The sequence below is a fragment of the Triticum aestivum genome, chromosome 7A (genome assembly GCF_018294505.1).
Source record: "Triticum aestivum cultivar Chinese Spring chromosome 7A, IWGSC CS RefSeq v2.1, whole genome shotgun sequence".
Taxonomy (NCBI): Eukaryota; Viridiplantae; Streptophyta; class Magnoliopsida; order Poales; family Poaceae; genus Triticum; species Triticum aestivum.
In genome coordinates, this window is record NC_057812.1 from 46,799,244 (window position 1) to 46,820,188 (window position 20,945).

A 20,945-nucleotide genomic window follows, 5' to 3' on the forward strand; every position below is an offset into this window, starting at 1 on the left:
GATACTAAAAGTTACCACTACACAGAGCAGGGATTCACAAATGCATCCAGAAGCTTGTATATGAATATGAACAGGTGATGAACACTGCAAGAACATGAAACCCTAGAACAGATCTGTGTTGAGAAGAGTAGAAGGCTTACCAGAGTTGAGGGGAACGCGGAAGGTCGCCGCGGTGCTCTGGTGTGATCAGGTTGATGCAGCGGCCAAGGTTGGTGCAGAAGTCGGCGGCGGCAGAGCTCCGAGGCTGGCGACGCGAGGAAGACGAAGAATAGGAGGCATGAAGAGGAGAAAAGAAATGACCCTTCGGTCCTATTTATAAGGCAAAAGGACATGTGTCAGGCGCAACAAACCAGGGGCCACGAAACGGAGTTGTCGCCTCAATTTTCGCAGATCTATTAAATAAAGAGATATCATGGATACTTTCTTTATGACAGATGACGTCACTCCGGTTTAACAGCAACTGGAGAAGATGACATCACGGCGGTTCAACGACTACAAGAAGATGTTGAAGATGAAGATTTTTGCTAAGGATTGACATGCACCCGTTCAAATCAATCTGGGGCCTAATGTTGGGGATATTACTACTGGGCGTAAACCGGCCTGTTTGGGTCGGGTTAACTTCATCAGTAGTCCAAGAGTGTTAAAGCCCAAGAAGATAGATGAGGGCCCAAGGCCCGTAGTCGGTTTAAGATTTATAGCCGTAAATTGGCCTTTGTATGTAAACTTGTGCTATAAGTTAGGAATAAGGAGAGACCAACCCGGATACGAATATGAACCGGTGTTGGGACTCTGTGAACCGACGGGCGCCACCCGTGTATATAAGAGGACGACTCGGCGGCGGTTCAGGAGGACGGACAACAACTCGAGACTTAGGCGAAGCTTGTTTGCTCCCTAGTCATCGAAACCCCATCAATTCCATCACAACTAGACATAGGCTTTTACCTTCATCAAAGGGGCTGAACTAGTCTAAACTCTCTGCGTCCTTGTGTCTGCTTTAACCCCTTCAAGCTAACCCGTCGCGATGGCTCCATGACTAAGTCCTTTCTCTAGGACATCTGCCGTGACAAAACCACGACAATTACGCTGTGGTGTTCTGGGTGGCGTGAGTTGCGAAACTATTCCGCATTGTTTCAAATGTAGACCAAACTCGTAACTCAAATATTCTTCTCCACGATCTGATCGTAGAAACTTTATTTTCTAGTTACAATGATTTTCAACTTCACTCTGGAATTCTTTGAACTTTTCAAATGTTTCAGACTTATGCTTCATTAAGTAGATATACCCATATCTGCTTAAATCATCTGTGAAGGTGAGAAAATAACGATATCCGCCACGAGCCTCAACATTCATCGGACCACATACATCTGTATGTATGATCTCCAACAAATCTGTTGCTCTCTCCGTAGTACCGGAGAACGGCGTTTTAGTCATCTTGCCCATGAGGCACGGTTCGCAAGTACCAAGTGATTCATAATCAAGTGGTTCCAAAAGTCCATCAGCATGGAGTTTCCTCATGCGCTTTACATCGATATGACCTAAACGGCAGTGCCACAAATAAGTTGCACTATCTTTATCAACTCTGCATCGTTTGGCTTCAACATTATGAATATGTGTGTCACTACTATCGAGATTCAATAAGAATAGACCACTCTTCAAGGGTGCATGACCATAAAAGATATTACTCATATAAATAGAACAACCATTATTCTCTGATTTAAATGAATAACCGTCTCGCATCAAACAAGATCCAGATATAATGTTCATGCTCAACGCTGGCACCAAATAACAATTATTTAGGTCTAATACTAATCCTGAAGGTAGATGTAGAGGTAGCGTGCCGACCGTGATCACATCGACTTTGGAACCATTTTCCACGCGCATTGTCACCTCGTCCTTAGCCAATCTTCGCTTAATCCGTAGCCCCTGTTTCGAGTTGCAAATATTAGCAACAGAACCAGTATCAAATACCCAGGTGCTACCGCGAGCATTAGTAAGGTACACATCAATAACATGTATATCACATATACCTTTGTTCACCTTGCCATCCTTCTTATCCGCCAAATACTTGGGGCAGTTCCGCTTCCAGTGACCAGTCTGCTTGCAGTAGAAGCACTCAGTTTCAGGCTTAGGTCCAGACTTGGGTTTTTTCTCCTGAGCAGCAACTTGCTTGCTGTTCTTCTTGAAGTTCCCCTTCTTCTTCCCTTTTCCCTTTTTCTTGAAACTAGTGGTCTTATTGACCATCAACACTTGATGCTCCTTCTTGATTTCTACCTCCGCAGCCTTTAGCATTGCGAAGAGCTCGGGAATCGTCTTATCCATCCCTTTCATATTATAGTTCATCACGAAGCTCTTGTAGCTTGGTGGTAGTGATTGGAGAATTCTGTCAATGACGCTATCAACCGGAAGATTAACTCCCAGTTGAATCAAGTGATTGCAGTACCCAGACATCTTGAGTATATGCTCACTGACAGAACTATTCTCCTCCATCAGCTGTAGAACTTATTGGAGACTTCATATCTCTCAATCCGGGCATTTGCTTGAAATATTAACTTCAACTCCTGGAACATCTCATATGCTCCATGACGTTCAAAACATCGTTGAAGTCCCGGTTCTAAGCCGTAAAGCATGGCACATTGAACTATCGAGTAGTCATCAGCTTTGCTCTGCCAGACGTTCTTAACGTCGTCAGTTGCATCAGCAGCAGGCCTGGCACCCAGCGGTGCTTCCACGACGTAATTCTTCTATGCAGCAATGAGGATAATCCTCAAGTTACGGACCCAGTCCGTGTAATTTCTACCATCATCTTTCAACTTTGCTTTCTCAAGGAACGCATTAAAATTTAACGGAACAACAGCACGGGCCATCTATCTACAATCAAACATAAACAAGCAAGATACTATCAGGTACTAAGTTCATGATAAATTTAAGTTCAATTAATCATATTACTTAAGAACTCCCACTTAGATAGACATCCCTCTAATCCTCTAAGTGATCACGTGATCCAAATCAACTAAACCATGTCCGATCATCACGTGAGATGGAGTAGTTTCAATGGTGAACATCACTATGTTGACCATATCCACTATATGATTCACGCTCGACCTTTCGGTCTCCGTGTTCCCAGGCCATATCTGTTATATGCTAGGCTCGTCAAGTTTAACCTGAGTATTCCGCGTGTGCAACTGTTTGCACCCGTTGTATTTGAACGTAGAGCCTATCACACCCGATCATCACGTGGTGTCTCAGCACGAAGAACTTTCGCAACGGTGCATACTCAGGGAGAACACTTATACTTTGATAATTTAGTGAGGGATCATCTTATAATGCTACCGTCAATCAAAGCAAGATAAAATGCATAAAAGATAAACATCACATGCAATCAATATAAGTGATATGATATGGCCATCATCATCTTGTGCTTGTGATCTCCATCTCTGAAGCACCGTCATGATCACCATCGTCATCGGCGCGACACCTTGATCTCCATCGTAGCATCATTGTCGTCTCGCTAATATTATGCTTCTATGACTATCGCTACCGCTTAGTGATAAAGTAAAGCATTACAGGGCGATTGCATTGCATACAATAAAGCGACAACCATATGGCTCCTGCCAGTTGCCGATAACTCGGTTACAAAACATGATCATCTCATACAATAAAATTTAGCATCATGTCTTGACCATATCACATCACAACATGCCCTGCAAAAACAAGTTAGACATCCTCTACTTTGTTGTTGCAAGTTTTACGTGGCTGCTACGGGCTTAGCAGGAACCGTTCTTACCTACGCATCAAAACCACAACGATAGTTTGTCAAGTTGGTGATGTTTTAACCTTCGCAAGGACCGAGCGTAGCCACACTTGGTTCAACTAAAGTTGGAGAAACTGACACCCGCCAGCCACCTATGTGCAAAGCACGTCGGTAGAACCAGTCTCGCGTAAGCGTACGCGTAATGTCGGTCCGGGCCGCTTCATCCAACAATACCGCCGAACCAAAGTATGACATGCTGGTAAGCAGTATGACTTATATCGCCCACAACTCACTTGTGTTCTACTCGTGCATATGACACCTACGCATAAAACCTGGCTCGGATGCCACTGTTGGGGAACGTAGTAATTTCAGAAAAATTCCTACGCACACGCAAGATCATGGTGATGCATAGCAACGAGAGGGGAAAGTGTTGTCCACGTACCCTCGTAGACCGAAAGCACAAGCGTTAGCACAACGCGGTTGATGCAGTCGTACGTCTTCACGATCCGACCGATCAAGTACCGAATGTACGGCACCTCCGAGTTCAGCACACGTTCAGCCTGATGACGTCCCTCGAACTCCGATCCAGCCGAGTGTTGAGGGAGAGTTTCGTCAGCACGACGGCGTGGTGACGATGTTGATGTTCTACCAATGCAGGGCTTTGCCTAAGCACCGCTACAGTATTATCGAGGTGGACTATGGTGGAGGGGGGCACCGCACACGGCTAAAAGATCAACTTGATCAATTGTTGTGTCTCTAGGGTGCCCCCTTGCCCCCGTATATAAAGGAGCAAGGGGGGGTGCGGCCGGCCATGGAGAGGGCGCGCCAGGAGGAGTCCTACTCCCACCGGGAATAGGACTCCCCCCCCCTTCCTAGTTGGAATAGGATTCGGGAGGGGGAAAGAGGAGGGAGAGAAGCAAGGGGGGCGCCGCCCCCCTCTCCTTGTCCTATTTGGACTAGGGGGGAGGGGCGCGGGGCCCAGCCCTGGCCGCCTCTCCTCTTCTCCGTAAAGGCCCACTAAGGCCCATTTACCTCCCGGGGAGTTCCGGTAACCTCCCGGTACTCCGGTAAAATCCCTATTTCACCCGGAACACTTCCGATATCCAAACATAGGCTTCCAATATATCAATCTTCATGTCTCGACCATTTTGAGACTCCTCGTCATGTCCTTGATCACATCCGGGACTCCGAACAACCTTCGGTACATCAAAACATATAAACTCATAATAAAATTGTCATCATAACGTTAAGCGTGCGGACCCTACGGGTTCGAGAACTATGTAGACATGACCGAGACACGTCTCCGGTCAATAACCAATAGCAGAACCTGGATGCTCATATTGGCTCCCACATATTCTACGAAGATCTTTATCGGTCAGACCGCATAACAACATACGTTGTTCCCTTTGTCATCGGTATGTTACTTTCCCGAGATTCGATCGTCGGTATCTCAATACCTATTTCAATCTCGTTACTGGCAAGTCTCTTTACTCGTTCCGTAATACATCATCCCGCAACTAACTCATTAGTTGCAATGCTTGCAAGGCTTAAGTGATGTGCATTACCGAGAGGGCCCAGAGATACCTCTCCGACAATCGGAGTGACAAATCCTAATCTCGAAATACGCCAACCCAACAAGTACCTTCGGAGACACCTGTAGAGCACCTTTATAATCACCCAGTTACATTGTGACGTTTGGTAGCACACAAAGTGTTCCTCCGCTAAACGGGAGTTGCATAATCTCATAGTCATAGGAACATGTATAAGTCATGAAGAAAGCAATGGCAACATACTACACGATCGGGTGCTAAGCTAACGGAATGGGTCAAGTCAATCACATCATTCTCCTAATGATGTGATCCCGTTAATCAAATGACAACTCATGTCTATGGTTAGGAAACATAACCATCTTCGATTAACGAGCTAGTAAAGTAGAGGCATACTAGTGACACTCTCTTTGTCTATGTATTCACACATGTATTATGTTTCCGGTTAATACAATTCTAGCATGAATAATAAACATTTATCATGATATAAGGAAATAAATAATAACTTTATTATTGCCTCTAGGGCATATTTCCTTCAAAGAGTTGTGGGCGATAATAGTCATACTGCTTACCAACATGTCATACTTTGATTCGGCGGTATTGTTGGATGAAGCGGCCCAGACCGACATTACATGACCGCGTTCATGAGACTGGTTCTACCTCCGTGCTTCGCACACAGGTGGCTAGTGGGTGTATGTTTCTCCAACTTTAGTTGAATCGAGTGTGACTACGCCCGGTCCTTGTTAAAGGTTAAAACAGCACACCTTGATGAAAAATCGTTGTGATTTTGATGCGTAGGTAAGAATGGTTCTTGCTAAAGCTCGTAGCAGCCACATAAAATTTGCAACAACAAAGTAGAGGACGTCTAACTTGTTTTGCAGGGCTTGCTATGCTGTGATATGGTCAAGACATGATGATATATAATTTGTTGTATGAGACGATCATGTTTTGTAACAGTTATCGATAACTGGCAGGAGCCATATGGTTCTCGTGTTATCGTATAAAATGCAAATGACATGTAATTGCTTTACTTTCTCACTAAGCGGTAGCGATAGTCGTAGAAGCAATAATTGGTGAGACGACAACAATGCTTCGATGGAGATCAAGGTGTCATGCCGGTGACGATGGTGATCATGACGGTGCTTTGGAGATGGAGATCAAAGGCACAAGATGATGATGGACATATTATAACACTTATATTGATTGCATGTGATGTTTATCCTTTATGCATCTTATTTTTCTTAGTTCGGCGGTAGCATTATAAGATGATCTCTCACTAAATTTCAAGGTATAAGTGTTCTCCTTGAGTATGCACCATTGCGACAGTTCGTCATGCCGAGACACCACGTTGTGATAAGCTCTACATTCATATACAACGGGTGCAAGCCAGTTTTGCACACGCAGAATACTCGGGTTAAATTTGACGAGCCTAGCATATGCAAATATGCTCTCGGAACACTGAGACCGAAAGGTCGAGCGTGAATCATATAGTAGATATGATGAACATAATGATGTTCACCATTGAAAGCTACTCAATCTCACGTGATGATCAGACATGGTTTAGTTGATATGGATCACATGATCACTTAGATGATTAGAGGGATGTCTATCTAAGTGGGAGTTCTTAAGTAATATGATTAATTAAACTTTAATTTATCATGAACTTAGTATTTTGCATGTCTATGTTGTTGTAGATAAATGGCCCGTGCTACTGTTCCATTGAATTTTAATGCGTTTCTAGAGAAAGCTAAGTTGAAAGATGATGGTAGCAACTACACGGACTGGGTCCGTAACTTGAGGATTATCCTCATTGCTGCACAGAACAATTACCTCCTGGAAGCACCGCTAGGTGCCAAACCCGCTGCAGGAGCAACTCCAGATGTTATGAACACCTGGCAGAGCAAATCTCATGACTACTCGATAGTTCAGTGTGCCATGCTTTACGGCTTAGAACCGGGACTTCAACGACGTTTTGGACGTCATGAAGCATATGAGATGTTCCAGGAGTTGAAGTTAATATTTCAAGCAAATGCCCGGATTGAGAGATGGTAAGTCTCCAAAAAGTTCTACAGCTGCAAATGGACGAGAATAGTTTCCTGATTTCCTTGTCTTTTTTCCGAAATTGTATTCCACGAACGTTCTCTTGGCAGCACATTTGCGTGACGTGATTTCGACCCCAAATCACTCCATGTCTTCATCATGTGTGTTCATTTCCTTGCCTGTTTTTTTGGAATTGTATTGTATTCCGTGAAAGTTCCCTTGCCAGAGGTTTACGCAACGTGATTGCCACCTGACATCGCTATGTGATTCTCTAACATGCGCTTCCTGTGATCCCTTACCGTTGTTTGGACGTCATGATGTAGTAGTTTATTTTTAACTCTTAAAATCTTTTAATCTCCGCCTTTGTCATTTGGATCAACGGAACATGTATTTTAAGCCTATATGAATTAATTTGGTGGCTTATTTGTGTCTTGTTTAGCAATATATAGTTTTTTCCGCAATAATATAATATATTTAATCTAAAATATGATAACATGCAATGTTTACTCTTTATTTGATTTAAAACATTGTTATAAATTAAGCTATTTGTGGAATTTTATTCCTATGAAACCTTTTTTAATAATTTTATTAATGAAAACTTATTTTTTTTCTTCAAATCAATTCAACTTTCTAATTTTTTATTTCACATAATAGTACGCTGAGTTTCATGTATGAATTATAAATATATATTTACTAATTCTTGTGAGTGTTCATTGTAAAATATACCTGTATTAATTTATTTAAAACTTTATTTAAATCCTTTTACATAAATTTGCTAATAATTAAGTTATGTGTGCCAAAGTTATTTAATCTCAACGTACAACCACCATCAGACGTCCGACCACATGAATTGGAATAGAAGCAAATTAGCAGTACATTTTGTTTACCTGATGACATCATCATGCAATCATCGCATGCAATGCTAATCCAACTCTTAGTCTAATTGGTGCGGTCACCACATGCATGCTTCTTTTTAACACGTATGTAATCTGGTTCCTATTTTATCCATGTTGGACTCAGCTTTTATGTGAACTCATCTTTACTTATCCGTGTTGGACTCAACTTTTTTTTTGAACCCTTGAACAGTAGGAGAACCTCCCACTGTTATGCTTGTATTAAAATGGTGATGTACAATTTACATGGTGTATATACATTTGTCAACCGTACGTGTTAACGACACATGTTGATATTTGCTGGGTTTTTTTACTGGTTCCGATTGGCTGTTGATAGGACACGATCTTTTTTTTTGTGTGCCAGTTATGTGTCGGATTCTAAGAATTGTACACGATATTGTTCTACGTAACTTTTAGAATTTACCTAAAAAACACTTTTGTGACTTCTAATCTCAACCATTATATACTTTTAATCTGAGCCGTTCAAATATCATAACTTTAGTCTGCTCAATCTCCACCGTTACTTTTCTTTCATTTTAAGTATATAATAGATAGATAGATAGATAGATAGGTAGATAGATACCTCACCCTCAGACATCATACCATATTTCCGCTTATCCTCTTTGGTGTCCTCGTCGGCAGTGGTTGCGGTACCAGTTGTCACTAACCAATGTTTGACAGGTCCAATAGTTGGATCGTTAAGCCTCCTTCGTGTCCGAGGAGATCAAGAGCGTCGAACGCATATTTTTTTTACATCCGGCTAATATAATAGGGAAAGGCACTGCACCTAATATATGTCTGTGTTATCATGTAAATTGAGTAGTTTGTGTTCGACTGATGCATTATGACGGGTGTCACTAAGCTGAGCGAGGCTAGTCGTACGTGAAGACGCGATGGAGAAAAAGGTTCGCTCCATATCCCTAGTTTAATAAATTGAACTAAAACAATACATCTGTGTGCATTCTATTTTCTTAACCCTCAAAATAATGTTATTAAAAGTACAAATTTTTATTATTAAATTCCTTTTACTGGTATTTTGTCGGCGCTTCCAATACATATTACTCCTTTAGTACGTAGTCTCATGAATCCTTCTAGGCCCTCACCATGAAACATTCCATGTTACATCTAGTTTTTTTAAGAACATGTCACGACTAATTCTTCCCTTCTTTTTTATTTCTCTACCATGTCTCATGTTTTGAATTCCATCCCATCATCGTCTGGTCCATCATGTATCTTTCCATGTCACGTGTATTTTTGAATTCCAGCCCGTCACCTATTAATAATCCACCATGTACCTTCCTTCCTTCCATCTCAGGTCTAGTTCTCCTCTTCCTAGCCCTAAAAGAAGTTCTCCTCTTCCTTCTTATTTCTCTCTCTCCTAGTTCTTTCATTCCTTTGTCAGGTCTCATGTCATTTGACATGTAGTTCTCTCAACTAAATTTCCTTCCTTTATTTTTTGTCACGCCGTTCCTTACCCTTGGCTTATTGATTCCCAAGTCAGCTCCTTGATACCTAAAAACTCAAAAAAGTATATCAACTGAAGGGATTATCTATAAGCAACCAAGGTGAGACTATTGAATAGACAAAACAACCTTCATCTAAACACAAAAATTGATCTAGCTCAATCGGTTGCGATGAATTGAGGTTGCCAGTTTGATTCCAAACGGGAACTAATATTTTTGCCTTGCCTGCCTTGGGGCGGCTTTGCTGGGCCACAACGCAAACTGAGGCCAAGCGAGACACCTGAGACATTCATAAAAACAAACACACTGAGAAATGAAAAAAGATAAGCGTTTTTCTTTCACCTGGGAACAAAAGGTGTTTTTTTCTTCACTTGCATGTGGCCCTTGTGCAAGACAGATGAAAAATCCTACGCGATGGACATACCGAAAATTCAGAGAACCGCACCTTGCTTTATTAGTAGGTACAGATTAAAAAGTGTTAGATACAGTACTTCCCAGTTTTAAAATTCAAATTTCAAAATAATATTTGTGTTTTTAGAAAATGTTCTCAAATTCGAAAAAAACGCTATAGTACCTCCTAGTTTTCAAAAAAAAAATCAGGTTTCAAAAATAAAATAAAAAGAGAAATATTGTTGTTTGTGAAAAATATGTTTTAGTTTAAATTTTTTGTTTAGAAATTTGCTAAAATATTCGCGTTCTAAAACATATCTACTTTTTCCAAAAAAAAATGTTTTCCTTTTGCCCTTAGTATCTGGCGCGGGTGTTTGCTAATTTAGGATGTCGCGCTGCAACTTAAACAAAGTGTTACGATTAATCCAGCGGCTTGCATTCTGACGTGTCAAGCACGAGCGCCTGGGTTCGAGTCCTCACTGTCCTTAATTTTTTTTTGTCTTGGACTTTTTTTTACTGGGGCGAGCTGTTTGTACAGCAACCGCTAGTGGGCCGGCCCATCGCAGCTCGGCTTCGTGTATCATGTGATTTTTTTGGCCGAAACAAATTGTGACGAACGAAAACGACTGGTCCGACGTATGAAGAACCAAAAAGATTGGAGAAACAATCCTCCCTTTAATATTAGGTAGAGATTGTCCACTTAGCACACGTAGTAACGTGAAATACGATTATTTTATCCTACTATATGATAAGCAGTGAGGTATCAGGCAACTTAGTTATCTGTGATGGACTCTCTTGAACGCCATCATTATTTATCTCTGCGCGTTTGAGCTGTGCATTTGTCGATGGGCTTGGGAGTTGAGCAAGTAGGGTAGTGGCCTGGGTCCAAAGTAATAAAAGCAGCACAAAAACATTTTTTGAGTGTAGGCTTTTCCTTGCTCAAGCCTGCCTATTAGAATCGTCAGTGCTTGAAAGGAAAAGTGAAGGAAAAACATAGGAATTGGAAAGTTTCCTATGGTACTACTATTAATGAATTTGGTTCAAACGAATGTAGCAAAGGAAATATGTAGGATTTGTTCCTTTAGTCTCTTTGAAAGAAAAATCGTAGGAATTTTGATTTCCACTTGTCCTCCTCTTCAAATTCCTATTCATGAAGCACAAGACTAAGAGATAGTAGCATAATAACATTATAACCGTACATTTTCTTGTGGGTTGACTTAATCTCACCATGCTTCTTTGCATCCTGTGATCTTCCAATTCTTGTGAATCAAACACCCAGATTGGAAAAAATCCCGTGTTTTTAAATTCTCTGTTTTGCACGTGCATTCCTATCCTATTCCTGTCTATTTCCTATCCCTGCATTGTTAAAATCCATAAATTCAAACAAGCCCTTACACAATTACTTCTATTACAGATATGTGTCAAAGAAAACCTTGTGTGGTTTGTCCTACTCCTATTGCGCTGTGTTCCACCCCAGCTCAGTTGCTCCAACGACGGAAGGGTTCACCACAGCAGGGATCCGCTCTCCAGACTATCTTTCGCCGCCTCAGATCTTCTTCCCCGCCACCGGCAGCCACGACAACTGCATTACCATCATCAACTGAGCAGATGACCTTAAGTATTAGACGGGTCCCCAAGAGAGGTCGCACTCTTCCGTGTCTGCTTACGTTATGCATCACTTAATATGATGACATGCTACTTTATCATCATATTCACCTATTAGACTCCGAGTTGGGTCCAAACTAATGTTGAAACTTGAGTTTTTAAATGGTTGTGGGGTACATATTGGGGCAACAATCAGTACTATCTGTCTACCATCTGGTTAATCTCGGGTGTCTACTATGAGTTTCATGTTGGGTGCAACAAACATTGAAGGAGCCATTCTCTGTATTTTTTAACTAAAGCTATTATCTGCCTGCTATCATTGGTTTTGGGTCTATCTACAGTTTGCTACCATCACTCTGAATTTGTGCATGCACTCCTTACATAATCTCACTATATTTTATTCCTATGCATGTCAATTATTGTACACAATGGAACTAAACATGTAGGGCAAAAGAGACGAGCCTTGCATGGAAATAAAATTTCATGCAGACGTCGCTCCATGGTGGGCACAAAGGCAGCCCCCCTCCACCCATTTCGGATCGTAATCAAGAGGAAGATAACTGTTTTGAGGGGGATTCAGAAGAAGAAGACCACTCATATTTACCCCCTGAGGTCTTCGCTCTAACTTGGCATGCTGATGTTGGTAATATCATGCATATGGTGCCTTGCATTGCTTACTGTATACATCAAATATGTCATCTGCTTAGTTTAGACATGCTTTGTGTCAATGCCATCTGTTTAGTTTCTTTATCGTATATGTGAATCATGCAATGCCATCTTGTTTAGCCAGGCATCATATATGTAGATTTTGCAATGTCACCCTGGTTAGCCAGTCATCTTATATGTGAATTATAGCATGCCATCATTTTTATTACGTGTTAAATTTGTCAACAATTTTAGTACATTCAATTACTCTTCCTGTGCATCAGCCATTCGGCACGGTCATGGAAGCCAGGCATCATATATGTAGATTTTGCAATGCCACCCTGGTTAGCCAGTCATCTTATATGTGAATTATATCATGCCATCATTTTTTTATTATGTGTTAAATTTGTCAACAATGTTAGTACATTCAATTACTCTTCCTGTGCATCAGCCATTCGACACAGTCATGGAAAAATCTGAAGTGGAAACAAGGTCTTCAGAGCAGACAATGATATCTGACGAAGCGCATGTCTTGATAGTTACGGATAGCTCCTCAGAGGAGGATTCAGAGACAGATGACCAGTCCTATCCCCCCCCCCCCCGAGGTGCATGCTCTAACTTGGTAGGGTTATGTTGCTCATATCGTGCGTATGGTATCTTGCATTGCTATGTCATTTGCTTAGTTTCGACATGCTTTGTGTGAATGCCACCTGTTTAGTGTCTAATTACCATATATGTGAATTATGCGATGCCATCTTGTTGCAAGACGTTATATATGTGAATTATGCAATGCTATCTTGTTGCAAGACATTATATATATGTGAATTATGCAATGCCATGCTGTTTAGCCAAGCGTCATATATGTGAATTATATCATGCAGTCCTTTTTTGTATTTCTCGTTGCATTTGTCGACAATGTTTGTATATTCAACTACTCTTCATGTGCATCAGCCATTTGAATTGGTGATGGAGAAATCTGGAGTGAAAACAAGGTCTTCAGAGCAGACAATGCTACCTGCTGAAGCAGATATCTTGCTGGTTACAGATAGCTCTTCAGAGGAGGATTCAGAGGAAAATGACCAGTCCTAATATCCCCCTAAGGTGTATGCTTAAACTTGGCAGGGTTATATTACTCATATCATGCACATGTTGTATTGCAATGCTTAGTTTTTACATCATATACACAATATTGAATGTCATATCCTTAGTTGACACATCATATATGCGATTGCCCTCTGCTCACTTGCTTAGTATATAAATCAAATATTTGAATTATATCATGCCAAGATGTTTACATAGACAGTATGTATCTGAATTATGGCATGCCAACCCATTTTCTAAAGACATAATATAGTTATATCATTTCATCTTGTTTACATAGTCATCATATTTTGAATTATGTCATTCTATCTGTGAATTATATCATGCCATCATGTTTCCATCGACGACATGTTTGTGATTTATGGCATGCCAACCACTTTAATAGACACATCGTATAGTTATATCATGTCATCCTATTTACATAGTCATCATATTTTGAAGTATGTCATTCTATCCTGTTTAGTTAGCCATCATACATATAAAATTGTGTCATGCTATCCTGTTTAATTAGCCATCATATATGTGAAATTATGTCTTGCTATTCTATTTGGTTAGACAACATAAATGTGAATTATTTCATGCCCTGTTTTCTTCCCTACTATCCGTTGCACTTGTCTATCTTACAATGTCTGTACATTCAATTACTTTTCTTGTTTATCAGCCATTTCAATTGGAGGGGGTGATGGCAGTATCTGTGGGAGTAAAAACACGGTCTTCAGAAAAGATCGTGCTACCTGTCGATGCAGATAGAACCACGGTTGTACTTGCCCAAGAACCAGTTGTTGGGGATCGTAGCAGAATTTAAATTTTTTTATGCATCACCAAGATCAGTCTATGGAGTATTCTAGCAACGAGGGGAATAGGAGTGCATCTACATACCCTTGTAGATCGCGAGCGGAAGCGTTCAAGTGAATGGGGTTGATGGAGTCGTACTCGTCGTGATCCAAATCACTGATGATCCTAGCGCCGAACGGACGGCACCTCCGCGTTCAACACACGTACGGTTGGGGAAGATGTCTCCTCCTTCTTGATCCAGCAAGGGGGAAGGAGAGGTTGACGGAGATCCAGCAGCACGACGGCTGGTGGTGGATGCAGCAGAGTCTTGGCAGGGCTTCGCCAAGCGCCAACGAGAGGGAGAGGTGTTACGGGAGGGAGAGGGAAGCGCCAGGGGCAAGGGTGTGGCTGCCCTCCCTCCCCCCTCTTTATATAGGGGCCTTGGGGGCGCGCCAGCCCTAGGAGATGCAATCTCCAAGGGGGGCGACGGCTAAGGGGTGGCTTCCCCCCCCCCCCCCAAGCCAAGTGGGGGCGCCCCCACCCCTAGGGTTTCCCAACCCTAGGCGCAGGGAAGGCCCAAGGGGGGCGCACCAGCCCACCAGGGGCTGGTTCCCCTCCCACTTCAGCCCATGGGTCCCTTCGGGATAGGTGGCCCCACCCGGTGGACCCCCGGGACCCTTCCGGTGGTCCCGGTACAATACCGATTACCCCCAAAACTTTCCCGATGGCCAAAACTTGACTTCCTATATATAAATCTTTACCTCCGGACTATTCCAGAACTCCTCGTGATGTCCGAGATCTCATCCAGGACTCTGAACAACTTTCGGGTTACTGCATACTAATATCTCTACAACCCTAGCGTCACTGAACCTTAAGTGTGTAGACCCTACGGGTTCGGGAGACACGCATACATGACCGAGACGCCTCTTTGGTCAATAACCAACAGCGGGATCTGGATACCCATGTTGGCTCCCACATGCTCCTCGATGATCTCATCGGATGAACCACGATGTCGAGGATTCAATCAATCCCGTATACAATTCCCTTTGTCAATCGGCACCTTACTTGCCCGAGACTCGATCGTCGGTATCCCAATACCTTGTTCAATCTCGTTACCGGCAAGTCACTTTACTCGTACCGTAATGCATGATCCCGTGACCAACCCCTTGGTCACATTGAGCTCATTATGATGATGCATTACCGAGTGGGCCCAGAGATACCTCTCGGTCATAAGGAGTGACAAATCCCAGTCTCGATTCATGCCAACCCAACAGACACTTTTGGAGATACCCGTAGTGCACCTTTATAGTCACCCAGTTACGTTGTGACGTTTGGCACACCCAAAGCACTCATACGGTATCCGGGAGTTGCACAATCTCATGGTCTAAGGAAATGATACTTGACATTGGAAAAGCTCTAGCAAATTAACTACACGATCTTTGTGCTATGCTTAGGTTTGGGTCTTGTCCATCACATCATTCTCCTAATGATGTGATCCCGTTATCAATGACATCCAATGTCCATAGTCAGGAAACCATGAATATCTGTTGATCAACGAGCTAGTCAACTAGAGGCTCACTAGGGACACGTTGTGGTCTATGTATTCACACATGTATTACGATTTCCGGATAACACAATTATAGCATGAATAATAGACAATTATCATGAACAAGGAAATATAATAATCATTTTATTATTGCCTCTAGGGCATATTTCCAACACCAGCCCCACCACACATAACCCAGACTCACGCAGATTGTACCCCTACCCAGTTGGACAGAGAACCAGCTACACCCCTTCTAACCCCAACCCCAACAGATAGTAACCCAGTTCCAGTTGACACAACACCATCTCCACCACAAAGCACCCGAACACGAGCAGTTAGTAAGGCAACTGCAATGCCCAAAGCACGAGGACCACCACTCTGAACCCCAAGTCAATGCTTAAAGCAGAAGAAATTGTTCTCAGGTTAGGTTCCGTAGCTATGGTTCATACTACTTTGCTCTTGCATCACTGTATTTACTCATACCAACTAATTTCAAATTTGAAGGATGCAATTGAAACTCCAATGGTGCAACAGGTATGTTTTAAACCTGTTTCTTTAACATGTTTACTGTTGTAACTTGCTCTATGTTGATTTTAGTTTCAATTGAATAAACAAGTATGTTCTCATGCCATGCACATTACAAGTGTTGTTATTGCTGTGTAGTTTCCCACACTTATACTCTGTATATGCTGCTTTGTCTTAAATAGATAGGATTCGAACTGTATCTATCTTGATTTGGCAACATAAACTAGAATGATATAGACCATACAGTGACCATACTACATAGATATATGTTTGTTTCATGTTGTTATCCTGTCCACCTTACTACTGAACTGATTTACCAAAATGAGTTTCATATACTACATTGTAAACCTGTGATGTGTTTGTTTGTTTCTCTTTTAGAACGCGGATAAAATATTGGAGAAGAGTACCCCGTTATGCAATGGTAAAGGAAGTAATGCAGATAAGGTTCAAGATAGTGAGACATCCATGTTGGTCTCCAAGAAAGCTGATAAAAACTATATTGAAGACACTCAGACAACCACAAAGTCTTGTCTTGATGTAGTGTTTGAGTTACTGGCTACTACTGCTGGCACCAGCTCTTCGAAATCGCTACCTGAATCAGTTTGGCTTCTTGAGTCTCAACTTCAAGTTGAAAGACATCGATCGGATGTTATGCGACAGGAAGCTGAAGGACTGAGGAAGTCCCTGCAGAATTCAGATGCATACTTTCTGGTGCAACAGTAAGTGCTGGAGGATTTAAGCGCCAAACAAGAGAAAGTTAATAAGCTTGCTAAGCATCTTGCCAGCATTATGGGTACCCAGGATATTGTTTCTTGAGCTCTTCTGAAGTGGTTTCAGTTCTGGACTTGTTCTGCCGCGGAGTTTATTTGCGTTGGTCGCCTACTTTGACAACCAGTGTATATGTGTTGGAAATATGCTCTAGAGGCAATAACAAATTAGTTATTATTATATTTCCTTGTTCATGATAATCATTTATTATCCATGCTATAATTGTATTGATAGGAAACTCAGATACATGTGTGGATACATAGACAACACCATGTCCCTAGTAAGCCTCTAGTTGACTAGCTCGTTGATCAATAGATGGTTACGGTTTCCTGGCCATGGACATTGGATATCGTTGATAACGGGATCACATCATTAGGAGAATCATGTGATGGACAAGACCCAATCCTAAGCCTAGCACAAAGATCGTGTAGTTCATATGCTAAAGCTTTTCTAATGTCAAGTATCATTTCCTTAGACCATGAGATTGTGCAACTCCCGGATACCGTAGGAATGCTTTGGGTGTGCCAAACGTCACAACGTAACTGGGTGGCTATAAAGATACACTACGGGTATCTCCGAAAGTGTCTGTTGGGTTGGCACGAATCGAGACTGGGATTTGTCACTCCGTGTGACAGAGAGGTATCTCTGGGCCCACTCGGTAGGACATCATCATATGCGCAATGTGACCAAGGAGTTGATCACGAGATGATGTGTTACGGAACGAGTAAAGAGACTTGCCGGTAATGAGATTGAACAAGGTATCGGATACCGACGATCGAATCTCGGGCAAGTACAATACCGCTGGACAAAGGGAATTGAATACGGGATTGATTAAATCCTCGACATCGTGGTTCATCCGATGAGATCATCATGGAGCATGTGGGAGCCAACATGGGTATCCAGATCCCGCTGTTAGTTATTGGCCGGAGAGTTGTCTCGGTCATGTCTGCATGGTTCCCGAACCCGTAGGGTCTACACACTTAAGGTTCGGTGACGCTAGAGTTGTTATGGGAAATAGTATGTGGTTACCGAAGGTTGTTCGGAGTCCCGAATGAGATCCCGGACATGACGAGGAGCTCCGGAATGGTCCGGAGGTGAAGATCGGTATATTGGACGAAGGGTGTTGGAGTCCGGAATTGTTCCGGGGGTACCAGGTGATGACCAGCGTGTCCGAAAGGGGTTTCGGAGGCCCCGGCAAGCGTTGGGGGGCCTTATGGGCCAAGGGGAGAGGGCACATCAGCCCACTAAGGGGCTGAGCGCCCCTCCCACCCCATCTCACGTAATCAGGAGAGGTGGGGGCGCCACCCCTAGGGCAGCCGCCCCTACCGGCTTGGGGGGCAAGTTTCCTAGGGGGTGGGGGCGCCCAAACCCATCTAGGGTTTCCCCTGTGGCCGCCGCCCCTCCCCTAGGGAACCCTAGGGCGCCTCCCCCTCCTCCCTTCCCCCTATATATAGTGAGGGAGAGAGAGGGCAGCCGCACCCTTCCCCTGGCGCAGCCCTCTCCCTCCTCCAACACCTCGTCCTCCTCCGTAGTGCTTGGCGAAGCTCTGCCGGAAAACCACAAGCTCCATCACCACCATGCCGTCATGCTGGCGGAGTTTTCCTCAACTTCTCCTCTCCCCTTGCTGGATCAAGAAGGAGGAGACGTCCCCGGGCTGTACGTGTGTTGAACGCGGAGGTGCCGTCCGTTCGGCACTAGGATCATCGGTGATTTGGATCACGACGAGTACGACTCCATCAACCCCGTTCACTTGAACGCTTCCGCTTAGCGATCTACAAGGGTATGTAGATACATTCTCCTTCCCTCATTGCTAGATTACTCCATAGATTGATCTTGGTGTTGGCGTAGAAAATTTTGAATTTCTGCTACGATCCCCAACAGTGGCATCATGAGCTAGGTCTATGCGTAGTTTCTATGCACGAGAAGAACACAAAGTAGTTGTGGGCGTCGATTTTGTCAATTTACTTGCTGTTACTAGTCTTATCTTGATTCGGCGGCATTGTGGGATGAAGCGGCCCGGACCAACCTTACACGTACGCTTACGTGAGACCGGTTCCACCGACTGACATGCACTAGTTGCATAAGGTGGCTGGCGGGTGTCTGTCTCTCCCACTTTAGTCGGATCGGATTCGATGAACAGGGTCCTTATGAAGGGTAAATAGAAATTGGCAATTCACGTTGTGGTTTTGGCGTAGGTAAGAAACGTTCTTGCTAGCAACCTATAGCATCCACGTAAAAAACTTGCAACAACAATTAGAGGACGTCTAACTTGTTTTTGCAGCAAGTGTTTTGTGATGTGATGTGGCCAAAGGATGTGATGAATGATATATGTGATGTATGAGATGATCATGTTCTTGTAATAGGAATCATGACTTGCATGTCGATGAGTATGACAACCAGCAGGATCCATAGGAGTTGTCTTAATTTATTTATGACCTGCGTGTCAACATAAACGTCATGTAATTACTTTACTTTATTGCTAACCGTTAGCTGTAGTAGTAGAAGTAATAGTTGGCGAGACAACTTCATGAAGACACGATGATGGAGATCATGATGATGGAGATCATGGTGTCATGCCGGTGACGATGATGATCATGGAGCCCCGAAGATGGAGATCAAAAGGAGCAAAGTGATGATGGCCATATCATGTCACTATTTGATTGCATGTGATGTTTATCATGTTTTTACATCTTATTTGCTTAGAACGACGATAGCTTAAATAAGATGATCCCTCACTAAAATTTCAAGAAAAGTGTTCTCCCTAACTGTGCAACGTTGCGAAGGTTCGTCGTTTCAAAGCACCACGTGATGATCGGGTGTGATAGATTCCTATGTTTGAATACAACGGGTGTTGACGAGCCTAGCATGTACAGACATGGCCTCGGAACACATGCGAAACACTTAGGTTAACTTGACGAGCCTAGCATGTACAAACATGGCCTCGGAACATGGAGGACCGAAAGGTCGAACATGAGTCGTATAGAAGATGCGATCAACATGAGATGTTCACCGATGATGACTAGTCCGTCTCACGTGATGATCGGACACGGCCTAGTCGATTCGGATCATGTATCACTTAGATGACTAGAGGGATGTCTATCTGAGTGGGAGTCCATGAAATAATCAGATGAACTCAATTATCATGAACATAGTCAAAAGGACTTTGCAAATTATGTCGAAGCCCACGCTTTAGTTCTACTGTTTTAGATATGTTCCTAGAGAAAATTTAGTTGAAAGTTGATGGTAGCAATTATGCGGACTGGGTCCGTATACTGAGGATTTTCCTCATTGCTACGCAGAAGGATTATGTCCTTAATGCACCACTCGGTGAGCTGAACCTCGAACGTCGGTTATGGATGTTGCGAACATCTGACATACACGTTTTGATGACTACATGATAGTTCAGTACGTAATGCTAAATGGTTTAGAATTGAGGCACCAAAGACGTTTTTGAAACATCGCAGAACATATGAGATATTCCAAGGACTGAGATTGGGATTTTAGGTTAGTGCCCACGTCAAGAGGTATGAGACCTTTGACAAGTTTCTTAAGCCTGCAAACTAAGGAGAAAATCTCAATCATTGAGCATGTGCTCAGATTGTATGAGTACAACAATCGCTTGAATCAAGTGGGAGTTAATCTTCCAGATGAGATAGTGATGGTTATCCAAAGTCACTGCCACCAAGCTACTAGAGCTTCGTGATGAACTATAACATATCAGGGATAGATATGATCCTTGAGCTATTCGCGACACCGCGAAAGTAGAAATCAAATAGGAGCATCAATTGTTGATGGTTAGTAAAACCACTAGTTTCAAGAAGGGCAAGGGCAAAAAAAGGGATACTTCATGAAACAACAAATCAGTTGCTCTAGTGAAGAAACCCAAGGTTGAACCCA